At 45.0% G+C, this 12648-nt stretch overlaps 1 protein-coding gene across 6 annotated transcripts in view; it reads right to left on the bottom strand.

Annotated features, from left to right (window-relative positions):
* Window positions 1-1278, bottom strand: part of ICA1L (islet cell autoantigen 1 like) — a 45608-nt gene extending 44330 nt beyond the window's left edge. For 5 of the 6 annotated variants that reach the window (XM_038749285.1, XM_038749283.1, XM_038749286.1 and 2 more), the window contains exon 1: window positions 1221-1278. The gene's annotated coding sequence lies outside the window, so the exon portion shown is untranslated. Of the gene's footprint in view, window positions 1-1036; window positions 1055-1220 lie in introns of those variants that run through there. The other variant, XM_038749284.1, reaches the window with a different exon arrangement.
* Between the last annotated feature and the right edge of the window lie 11370 nt (window positions 1279-12648).

The following is a 12648-nucleotide window of genomic DNA, read 5'->3' on the forward strand; positions in this document are numbered from 1 at the left end:
ACACAGTAATAATAATAATAGTATTTGTTAAGCGCTTACTATGTGCAAAGCACTGTTCTAAGCGCTGGGGGGATACAGGGTGATCAGGTTGTCCCACGTGGGGCTCACAGTCTTAATCCCCATTTTACAGATGAGGGAACTGAGGCCCAGGGAAGTGAAGTGACTTGCCCAAAGTCACACAGCAGACAATTGGCGGAGCCGGGATTTGAACCCATGACCTCTGACTCCAAAACCCGTGCTCTTTCCACTGGCCCACGCTGCTTCTCAATCAATACATTATTGATAATAATAATAATAATAACGGCACTTATTAAGCGCTATGTGCTTCTCAGTAAACACGTGGCTCAGCGGAAAGAGCCCGGGCTTTGGAGTCAGAGCTCAGGGGTTCAAATCCTGGCTCCGCCAATTGTCAGCTGGGTGACTTTGGGCAAGTCACTTCACTTCTTTGGGCCTCAGTTCCCTCATCCGGAAAATGGGGATGAAGACTGTGAGCCCCACGTGGGACATCCTGATCACCTTGTATCCCCCCCGGTGCTTAGAACAGTGCTTTGCACATAGTAGGCGCTTAACAAATACCATCATTATTATTAAACGCTCAATAAATTCGAATGAATGAATGAATGAATGAATGAATGAATGAACAAATCCAATGGTTCTGGACATGAGGATGAGCTTGGTGGCCTAGCAGCAGGAATGCTACTCCCTTTCCTGTCAAAGGGACAACACGGCACTGCTGGCCAGGTGCCATGATGGACGTCTTTTCCCTCCATTTTCCTCAGAAGGACCGTCAGGTTTACCTGACTCCCTGCCCAGAAAAGGGTCCCTCCCCATCCCCCCGACTTTAACAACAAGCTGGACACAACAAGGCCTCCCGCTGGGGACCGCGCGAGAAGATGGCCAATTCACAAGGGGGGGGTTAGGCAACGTCATTTTGTCAGACATTTTTGGGGGGGGGGGTGAGGGAGGGTAGATTTTCTTGTCAATTTCCAGGGGTGACGAAGGCCCGAGAATATGACTGACTGACACTAACACTGACCGACTGACTGACAGGATTGGGGAGGCCTGCGGCCCACCATGGCTGAGGCGGGCCGCGGGGCAGGCCGGGAAGGCGGGCCTCGGTCAAGGGGGCCCCTCGCCTCAGCCGTGAGGCCCCATCGGCCCGCGTTTCCATGGAAACCGGGCCTCCCAACGACAGGGGGAAGGGGACGGGGAGCCCTCACCAAGCCGGTCCCGGGCCCTCCTCTTCCTCCTCCGCTATGGTGGGGCGAGGCCCGGTGGCAGCCGCTCGGCCCCGTGTCCTCCTCCTCCTCCTCCTCCTCCTCTTCCTCCTCCTCTCCCGGCAGCCAATCCCCCGGCGGCGGCACGTGGAGGAGCCGGGACCGGCCCGCGGGAAACTCAAAATCCAGCCCGGGCCTCAGTTCCCCCATCTTAATGAGGCCTCGGTTCCCTCATCCCTCATTATTAATGGGGATTAATCAGTCATTTAGTCACTCAATCGTATTGACTGAGCGCTTATTGGGTGCAGGGCACTGGACTAAGCGCTGGGGAAGTACAAATTGGCAACAGTTAGTTCCCTCATCCCTCATTATTAATGGGGATTAATCAGTCATTCAGTCATTCAATCGTATTGGCTGACCGATAATTCATTCAGTCATTCAATCGTATTGATTGAGCGCTTACTGGGTGCAGGGCACTGGACTAAGCGCTGGGGAAGTACAAGTTGGCAGCAGATAGTCAGTTCCCTCATCCCTCATTATTAATGGGGATTAATCATTCATTCTGTCATTCAATCGCATTGCTTGAGCAGTAATTCATTCAGTCATTCCATCGTATTGATTGAGCACTTACTGGGTGCAGTGTACTGGACTAGGCGCTGGGGAAGTACAAGTTGGCAACAGATAGTCAGTTCCCTCATCCCTCATTATTAATGGGGATTAATCATTCATTTAGTCATTCAATCGTATTGACTGAGTGATAATTCATTCAGTCATTCAATCGTATTGATTGAGAGCTTACTGGGTGCAGGGCACTGGACTAAGCACTGGGGAAGTACAAATTGGCAACAGTCAGTTCCCTTATCCCTCATTATTAATGGGGATTAATCATTCATTCAGTCATTCAATCGTATTGACTGAGCAATAATTCAGTCATTCAGTCGTATTGATTGAGAGCTTACTGGGTGCAGGGCACTGGACTAAGCGCTTGGGAAATACAAGTGGGCAACATAGTTCCTTCATCCCTCATTATTAATGGGGATTAATCATTCATTCAGTCATCCAATCGTATTGACTGAGCAATAATTCATTCAATCGTATTGATTGAGCACTTACTGAGTTCAGGGCACTGGACTAAGCACTGGGGAAGCACAAGTTGGCAACAGATAGGCAGTTCCCTCATCCCTCATTATTCATGGACATTAATCATTCATTCAGTCATTCAATCGTATTGATTGAGCAATAATTCATTCAGTCATTCAATCGTATTGATTGAGCACTTACTAGGTTCAGGGCACTGGACTAAGCACTGGGGAAGTACAATTTGGCAACATAGTTCCCTCATCCCTCATTATTAATGGGGATTAATCACTCATTCAGTCATTCAATCGTATTGATTGAGCGCTTACTGGGTGCAGGGCACTGGACTAAGCACTGGGGAAGTACAAGTTGGCAACATAGTCAGTTCCCTCATCCCTCATTATTAATGGGGATTAATCATTCATTCAGTCATTCAATCATTGATTGAGCAATAATTCATTCAGTCATTCAGTCGTATTGATTGAGCACTTACTGGGTTCAGGGCACTGGACTAAGCACTGGGGAAGTACAAGTTGACAACAGGTAGTCAGTTCCCTCATCCCTCATTATTAACGGGGATTAATCATTCATTCAGTCATTCAATAGTATTGATTGACAGCTTACTGGGTGCAGGGCACTGGACTAAGCATTTGGGAAGTACAAGTTGGCAACAGATAGTTCCCTCATCCCTCATTAATGGAGATCATTCATTCAGTCATTCAATCATATTGATTGAGCAGTAATTCATTCAGTCATTCCATCGTATTGATTGAGCACTTACTGGGTTCACGGCACTGGACTAAGCGCTGGGGAAGTACAAGTTGGCAACAGATAGTCAGTTCCCTCATCCCTCATTAATGGGGATTAATCATTCATTCAGTCATTCAATCGTATTGATTGAGCGCTTACTGGGTGCAGGGCACTGGACTAAGCGCTGGGGAAGTACAGGTTGGCAACAGATAGTTCCCTCATCCCTCATGATTAATGGGGATTAATCATTCAGTCATTCAATCGTATTGATTGAGTGCTTACTGGGTGCAGGGCACTGGACTAAGCGCTGGGGAAGTACAGGTTGGCAACAGATAGTTCCCTCACTCCTCATTATTAATGGGGATTAATCATTCATTCAGTCATTCAATCGTATTGATTGAGTGCTTACTGGGTGCAGGGCACTGGACTAAGCGCTTGGGAAGTACAAGTTGGCAACAGTCAGTTCCCTCATCCCTCATTATTAATGGTGATTAATAATTCATTCAGTCATTCAATCGTATTGATTGAGCGATAATTCATTCAGTCATTCAATCGTATTGATTGAGTGCTTACTGGGTGCAGGGCACTGTACTAAGCGCTGGGGAAGTACAAGTTGGCAACATAGTCAGTTCCCTCATCCCTCATTATTAATGGGGATTAATCATTCATTCAGTCATTCAATCGTATTGATTGAGTGTTTACTGGGTGCAAGGCACTTGACTAAGCGCTTGGGAAGTACAAGTTGGCAACAGATCGTCAGTTCCCTCATTCCTCATTATTAATGGGGATTAATCATTCATTCAGTCATTCAGTCATATTGATTGAGCGCTTACTTGGTGCAGGGCACTGGACTAAGCACTGGGGAAGTACAAGTTGGCAACAGATAGTCAGTTCCCTCATCCCTCATTCATTCATTCAATCTTACTGTGTGCAGAGCACTGTACTAAGCGCTTGGGAAGTCCAAGTTGGCAACATCTAGAGACGGTCCCTACCCAACAGTGGGCTCACAGTCTAGAACGGGGAGACAGAGAAGAAAACAAAACATATTAACAAAATAAAATAAATAGAATAAATATGTACAAATAAAATAAATAAATAAATATAGAGTAATAAATACGTACAAGCATATATACATATATACAGGTGCTGTAGGGAGGGGAAGGAGGTAAGGCGGGGGGAGGGCGAGAGGAAGCAGGGGGCTCAGTCTGGGGGGCCTCAGTTCCCTCATCCCTCATTATTAATGGGGATTAATAATTCATTGTCATTCAATCATATTGATTGAGCGCTTACTGGATGCAGGGCACTGGACTAAGCACTTTTCATTCAATCGTATTTATTGAGCGCTTACTGTGTGCAGAGCACAGGACTAAGCGCTTGGGAAGTACAAACTGGCAACATATAGAGATGGTCCCTAACCAACAGTGGGCTCACAGTGTAGAAGGGGGAGACAGACAACAAAACAAAACATATTAACAAAATAAAATAAATAGAATATGTACAAATAAAATAGAGTAATAAATACGCACAAACATATATACATATATACAGGATTGGGAAGTACAAGTTGGCAACAGATATAGACGGTCCCTACACAACGACGGGCTCACAGTCTAGAAGATAATAATCTCGCAGTCTATAATAATAGTGATGATGATGGCGTTTGTCAGAGAAGCAGTTCTAAGCGCTGGGGAGGTTACAAGCTGATCAGGTGGTCCCCCGTAGGGCTCACAGTCTTAATCCCCATTTTCCAGATGAGGGAACTGAGGCATAGAAAAGTTAAGTGCCTTGCCCAAAGTCACTTATATTGATTTATTCATTCATTCAATCATATTGATTATTTCCAGCGCTTAGAACAGTGCCTTGCACATAGTACGTGCTTAATAAATGCCATTATTATTATTATTAAGTGACTTGCCCCAAATCACACAGTTTACAAGTGAGGGAGTGAGGATTTGAACCCACGACCTCTGACTCCAAAGCCCGGGGGGCTCTTTCCACTAAGCCATGCTGCTTCTCTGACAAATACCATCATCATCAACATTATTATTATTATTATTAAGCAGCGTGGCTCAGTGGAAAGAGCACGGGCTTTGGAGTCAGAGGTCGTGGGTTCTAATCCTGGCTCTGCCACTTGTCAGCTGCATGATTTTGGACAAGTCACTAAATAATAATAATAATAATAATGGCTTTTATTATGCTCCTACTATGTGCAAAACACTGCTCTAAGAGCCGGGGAGGTTACAAGGTGATCAGGTTGTCCCACAGGGGGATCACAGTCTTAATCCCCATTTTACAGATGAGGTAACTGAGGTACAGAGAAGTTAAGTGACTTGCCCAAAGTCACACTGCTGACAATTGGCAGAGCTGGGATTTGAACCCATGACCTCTGACTCCAAAGCCGGTGCTCTTTTCACTGAGCCATGCTGCTTAATAATAATAATAATAACGATGATGATGATGGTATTTGTCAGAGAAGCAGCGTGGTTTACTGGAAAGAGCCTGGGCTTTGGAGTCAGAGGTCGTGGGTTCTAATCCCAACTCTGCCACTTGTCAGCTGTGTGATTTTAGGGAAGTCACTTAATAATAATAATGATGATGGCATTTTTTAAGCACTCACTATGTGAAAAGCACTGTTCTAAGCGCTGGAAATAATGGTTGTATTTGTTAAATACTTATGTGCTAAGCACTGTACTAAGCGCTGGAAATAATGGTAGTATTTGTTAAGCACTTACTATGTGCCCAGCACTGTTCTAAGCGCTGAGGGGGAATACAAGGTGATCAGGTTGTTCCACGTGGGGCTCACAGTCTTCATCCCCATTTTACAGATGAGGGAACTGAGACCCAGAGAAGTGAAGTGACTTGCCCAAAGTCACACGGCTGACAAGTGGCAGAGCCGGGATTAGAACCCATGACCTCTCACTTCCAAACCCGGGTTTTTTCCACTGAGCCAGGGAAAGGGACAACTTCTCTGTGCCTCAGTTACCTCATCTGTAAAATGGGGATTAAGACTGTGAGCCTCATGAGGGACAACCTAATTGCCTTGTATCTCCCCCAGTACTTAGAACAGTGCTTGGCACATAGTAAGTGCTTAAAAAATACCAACATTATTATTATTATTAATAATATTATTTGTTCATTCATTCAATCCTATTTATTGAGTGCTTACTGTGGCAGAGCACTGCATTAAGCGCTTGGGGAGTACAAGTAATAATAATGGCATTTATTAAGTGCTTACTATGTGCAAAGCACTGTTCTAAGTGCTGGGGAGGTTACAAGGTGATCAGGTTGTCCCCCATGGGGCTCACAGTCTTAATCCCCATTTTACAGATGAGGTAACTGAGGCACAGAGAAGTTAAATGACTTGCCCAAAGTCACTTGTATTCATTCTTTCAATCGTATTGATTGAGTGCTTACTGTGTGCAGAGAACTGCACTAACCGCTTGGGAAGTACAAGTCGGCTTGTATTCCTTCATTCATTCCTTCATTCATTCTTTCAATCATATTTATTGAGCGCTTACTGTGTGCAGAGCACTGCATAAGTGCTTGGGAAGTACAAGTAATAATAATAATAATAATGGCATTTATTAAGTGCTTACTATGTACAAAGCACTGTTCTAAGTGCTGGGGAGGTTACAAGGTGATCAGGTTGTCCCCTGTGGGGCTCACAGTCTTAATCCCCATTTTACAGATGAGGTAACTGAGGCACAGAGAAGTTAAGTGACTTGCCCAAAGTCACTTGTATTCATTCTTTCAATCGTATTGATTGAGCGCTTACTGTGTGCAGAGCACTGCACTAAGCGCTTGGGAAGTACAATCAATCAATCAATTGTATTTATTGAGCACTTACTGTGTGCAGAGCACTGTACTAAGTGCTTGGGAAGTACAAGTTGGCAACATATAGAGACAGTCCCTACCCAACAGTGGGCTCACAGTCTAGAAGTTGGCTTATATTCATTCATTCATTCATTCAATTGTATTTATTGGGCGCTTACTGTGTGCAGAGCACTGCACTAAGCTCTTGGAAAGTACAAGTTGGCTTGTATTCATTCATTCAATCGTATTGAACACTTACTGTGTGCAATCAATCAATCAAATTTATTGAGCGCTTACTGTGTGCAGAGCACTGTACTAAGCGCTTGGGAAGTACAAGTTGGCAACATATAGAGACAGTCCCTACCCAATAGTGGGCTCACAGAGCACTGCACTAAGCGCGTGGGAAGTACAAGTCGGCTTGTATTCATTTATTCATTCAATCGTATTGATTGAGCGCTTACTGTGTGCAGAGCACTGTACTAAGCACTTGGGAAGTACAAGTCGGCAACATCTAGAGACGGTCCCTACCCAACAGCGGGCTCACAGTCTAGAAGGGGGAGACAGAGAACAAAACAAAACATGTAGACAGGTGTCAAAGTTGTCAGAACAAATTAGAGTTAAAGCTAGATGCACTTCATTAACAAAATAAATAGAAAATATGTACAAGTAAAAAAATAGAGTGATAGGTCTGTACAGATATATATACAAGTGCTGTGGGGAGGGGAAGGAGGTAGGGCAGGGGGATGGGGAGGAGGAGAGGAAAAAGGGGGGTCAGTGTGGGAAGGCTTCCTGGAGGAGGTGAGCTCTCAGGAGGGCTTTGAAGGGAGGAAGAGAGCGAGCTTGGCGGATGGGCAGAGGGAGGGCATTCCAGGCCAGGGGGAGGACGTGGGCCGGGGGTCGACGTTGGGTAGGGACTGTCTCTATATGTTGCCAATTTGTACTTCCCAAGCGCTTAGTACAGTGCTCTGCACATAGTAAGCGCTCAATAAATACGATTGATGATGATGATGATGATGACAGGTGAGAACGAGGCCCAGTGAGGAGGTGAGCGGCGGCAGAGGAGCGGAGGGTGCGGGCTGGGCTGGAGAAGGACAGAAGCGAGGGGAGGTAAGAGTGGGGATAGAGAAGCAGCGTGGCTCAGTGGAAAGAGCCCGGGTTTGGGAGTCAGAGGTCATGGGTTCTAATCCTGGCTCCACCTCATGTTTGCTGTGTGACATTGGGCAAGTCACTTCACTTCTCTGAGCCTCGGTTACCTCCTCTGTACAATGGGGATTAAGACTGTGAGCCCCACGTGGGACAATCTGATCATCTTGTATCCCCCCCACAACGCTTAGAACAGTGCTTTGCACATAGTAAGCCCTTAACAAATGCCATTATTATTATTATTATTATTACTAGGTGCTCAGGTTGTCCCCCGTGGGGCTCACAGTCTTCATCCCCATTTTAGATGAGGGAACTGAGGCACAGGGAAGTTAAGTGACCTGCCTAAAGTCACACAGTTGATGGTATTTGTTAAGCGCTTACTATGGGCAAAGCACTGTTCTAAGCGCTGGGGGGGGGGGATACAAGGTGATCAGATTGTCCCATGTGGGGCTCACAGTCTTAATCCCCATTTTACAGATGAGGGAACTGAGGCCCAGAGAAATGAAGTGACTTGCCCGAAGTCACACAGCTGACAAGTAGTGGAGCTGGATTAGAACCCACAACCTCTGACTCCTTAGCCCGGGCTCTTTCCACTGAGCCACGCTGGTCATGGGTTCTAATCCTGGCTCCGCCACTTGTCAGCTGGTGACTTTAGGCCAGTCACTTCACTTCTGTGGGCCTCAATGACCTCATCTGTCAAATGCGGATTAATGATAATAATGATGGTATTTGTTAAGCGCTTATCGCCTCCGCTCCTCTGCCGCTCATCTCCTCACTGTGCCTCGTTCTCGCCTGTCCCGCCATCGACCCCCGGCCCATGTCCTTCCCCTGGCCCGGAATGGCCTCCCTCCGCACATCATCATCATCATCAATCGTATTTATTGAGCGCTTACTATGTGCAGAGCACTGTACTAAGCGCTTGGGAAGTACAAAGCTCGCTCTCTTCCTCCCTTCAAAGCCCTACTGAGCACTCACCTCCTCCAAGAGGCCTTCCCAGACCGAGCCCCCTTTTTTCCTCTCCTCCTCCCCATCCCGCCCCGCCCTACCTCCTTCTTCCCACAGCGCTTGTATATATTTGTACAGATTCATTACTCTATTTATTTTACTTGTACACATTTACTGTTCTATTTATTTTGTTAATGATGCACATATAGCTAGAATTCTATTTGTTCTGATGACTTTGACACCCGTCTACTTGTTTTGTTTTGTTGTCTGTCTCCCCCTTCTAGACTGTGAGCCCGTCGTTGGGTAGGGACCGTCTCTAGATGTTGCCAACTTGTTTTGTTTTGTTGTCTGTCTCCCCCTTCTAGACTGTGAGCCCATCGTTGGGTAGGGACCGTCTCTATATGTTGCCAACTTGTACTTCCCAAGCGCTTAGTACAGTGTTCTGCACACAGTAAGCGCTCAGCGTGGCTCAGTGGAAAGACCCCGGGCTTTGGAGTCAAGAGGTCGTGGGTTCAAATCCCGGCTCCACGACTTGTCAGCGGTGTGACTGTGGGCAAGTCACTTAACTTCTCTGGGCCTCAGTTACCTCATCTGGAAAACGGGGATTAAGACTGTGAGCCTCCTGGGGGACAGCCTGATCACCTTGTAACCTCCCCAGCGCTTAGAACAGTGTTTCGCACATAGTAAGCACTTAACAAATGCCATCATTATTATTATTAAATGAATGAATGTTCAAAGCACTGTTCTAAGCCCTGGGGCGGATACAAGGTGATCAGGTTGTCCCCCGTGTGACTCAGTCTTGATCCCCATTTTACAGATGAGGGAACTGAGGCACAGAGAAGTTAACTTGCCCAAAATCACACATCTGACAAGTGGCAGAGTTGGGATTAGAACCCATGACCTGAATCCCAAGCCCATGCTCTTTCCACTGAGCCACACTGCTCTAGTGCTGTTGGGCATCTACAAGCCCATGCATTCACCAAGGGAGAAAGTTAGTACACAGTCACTCCCTTTCCAAACTGGAGGTAAATTTCAAGGGATGGCCCGACAAAAATTATCGTGCGCCAAAGCCTTGTGCTAATCTTTGGGGTGGATATAAAATAATCATTTTTGGGCAGGTGTTCCACAATGGATTCACCAATTGAAAAGTTAGGAATGGCAGGTGGTATACCCCTAGGGGAGGAATCTGAGGCAGAAAATGGTTAAGTGACTTAACCTCCTTCCCTTCCCCACAGCACCTGTATATATACATATGTTTGTACATATTTATTACTCTATTTATTTATTTTACTTGTACATATCTATTCTATTTATTTTATTTTGTTAGTATGTTTGGTTTTGTTCTCTGTCTCCCCCTTTTAGACTGTGAGCCCACTGTTGGGTAGGGACTGTCTCTATATGTTGCCAACTTGTACTTCCCAAGCGCTTAGTACAGTGCTCTGCACACAGTAAGCGCTCAATAAATACGATTGATTGATTGATTAAAGTCATACAGAAATTGGGACCAGACCTGGGACCCAGAATCTGGGTCTCTAAGGTGCCTAGTCTCCTGCTCCTTGCACTAGGCCACACCATCTCCTGAACCTGCATTTACACTTGCCCACAATTCTCCAGAGGTTCCTGCTTTGCTTGTTCATCTGCCTAAAATTCTTTTCTTCTATTTTATTCAACAGAAATATGTTGGCCTACATTTTATATGGTATGTTCAAACCAGAAGAAATTGCAGTCGCTCTCAAAAGTTAATTGTAACCCAATTAAGGACCAGCAGAAATGGGAAAGACAAAGAAAAAACGGGAAATCATGGCACTAAAGGTACAACACATTATTAATAATAATGATGATGATATCTGTTAACTGCTATGTGCCAAGCACTGTTCTAAGCGCTGGGGTAGATACAAGGTAATCAGGTTGTCCCATGTGGGGCTCACAGTCTTAATCCCCATTTTACAGATGAGGTAACTGAGGCCAGACATTAAAGGACTTGCCCAAAGTTACACAACTAAGTGGAAGAGTTGGGATTAGAACCCCATGACCTCTGACTCCCAAGCCACGCTGCTTCTCATTAGACAGAATAGTTTGAGTGGGGTTTTTTTGTTTTTTTGAAGAAGAGTGATGCCTTTAAAAGTTACCATATGAACAAGGGGCAAATCCTTTCAAGCCACTGTTTGACAGCAGGAAAATGTAGAAATACTCTCTTTACACAGTGAGGTCACTTCAGGATGTTAGGCAGAGGTTATCTAGGGTGAGAGAAGTATTTCCTCATTTTTGGCAAAAACAGCCCTAGAACTGAAACAGGAGTGGTAAAAGTTGTTTCTATTCTTCAGTGTCTTTTTCATCTCAATTACAAAGGATTATTGTCTCTGGGAGAGGATGGTTAATTCCAAAATGAAGTTTTCCATAGAGCTTATTGAGTGCTTACTCTATGCAGAGCAATGTACTAAGTGCTTGGGGAAATACCATATAACAGAGTTGGCAGATGTGTTCCCTGCCCATAACGAGCTTACAGTCTAGAAGGACGAGCCAAAGGACTTGAGTGGCCATCATCTTGAACAGACATTATTATTATGGCTGATTCTAGGGTGAGAAACCTCTTTGGAAGGGAGTTTTGCTTCCAATTCCGGCTCTGTTTTGAATGTGTTCTTGCCTAACCAGAAAATTTTCCAATAGTCCCCCTATGTCAATTCAATTCTCTAATTTGAGGCAAACTTTAAGGCTCTGCCCTCCTTGAATCCTGCACATTAAGAAAACAGTGCAACTCCTTCAGATGAGCAAACTTTTGAACCTAAGGATATGGAAACATCTCCATTGCTTATGGCTAATTTATTTACTTTGGTAATTAGGTGTTCCTATTAGAGGAAATGAGGACCCTGGTTTCTAAGAGCAGCCAGAGTTGATTTATGGTGACGGTATTTATCATTTCTTTGCATAAGGGACAAGAGAATTGCATAAGAGAATTAATAAACTCCCTTGGTAAATTCTGAGCTATCTGATGAGTGTAAAAGAAAATAGTTGCATATCATTCCTATAAAATGGTAGACGATATTGTTATTCCCAGTTCTTTTCCCTTGTCAAAAAAGTCCCCAAACTCACCCTAGCTGAAAGTTCAAGAAGTCAAAGGGGCTGATATTTTCAATGATGTTGGTCACAAGGACAAGAGCTTGGAAAGCGAACATTGGGGAAATAACTTTTTTATGGAGGCAGAACAAGTGTGGTCCATCAAAATCTCCCCATCAATCCCTTGCTCCTCTGATTACTGGCCCTTAATGAGGATTTGAGCAATGAGATTATTGCAAAGACTATCCCTGTTAAGATTTTAAGCTCCTTGAGATCAGGGATTGTGTATACCAACTCTATAGTACTGTACTCTCCCATGCACTTAGTACAGTACTCTACAGAAAGTGCTCAATAATAATAATAAATAATGATACTAATAATAATAATGGCATTTATTAAGCGCTTACTATGTGCAAAGCACTGTTCTAAGTGCTGGGGAGGTTATAAGGTGATCAGGTTGTCCCACAGGGGGTTCACGGTCTTCATCCCCATTTTACAGTTGAGGTAACTGAGGCACAGAGAAGTTAAGTGACTTGCCCCAAGTCACAGACCTGACAATTGGCAGAGTCGGGATTTGAGCCCATGACCTCTGACTCCAAAGCCCGGCCTCTTTCCACTGAGCCGTGCTGCTTCTCCAATAAATAAAATC

The sequence above is a fragment of the Tachyglossus aculeatus genome, chromosome 7, assembly GCF_015852505.1.
Source record: "Tachyglossus aculeatus isolate mTacAcu1 chromosome 7, mTacAcu1.pri, whole genome shotgun sequence".
Classification (NCBI taxonomy): domain Eukaryota; kingdom Metazoa; phylum Chordata; class Mammalia; order Monotremata; family Tachyglossidae; genus Tachyglossus; species Tachyglossus aculeatus.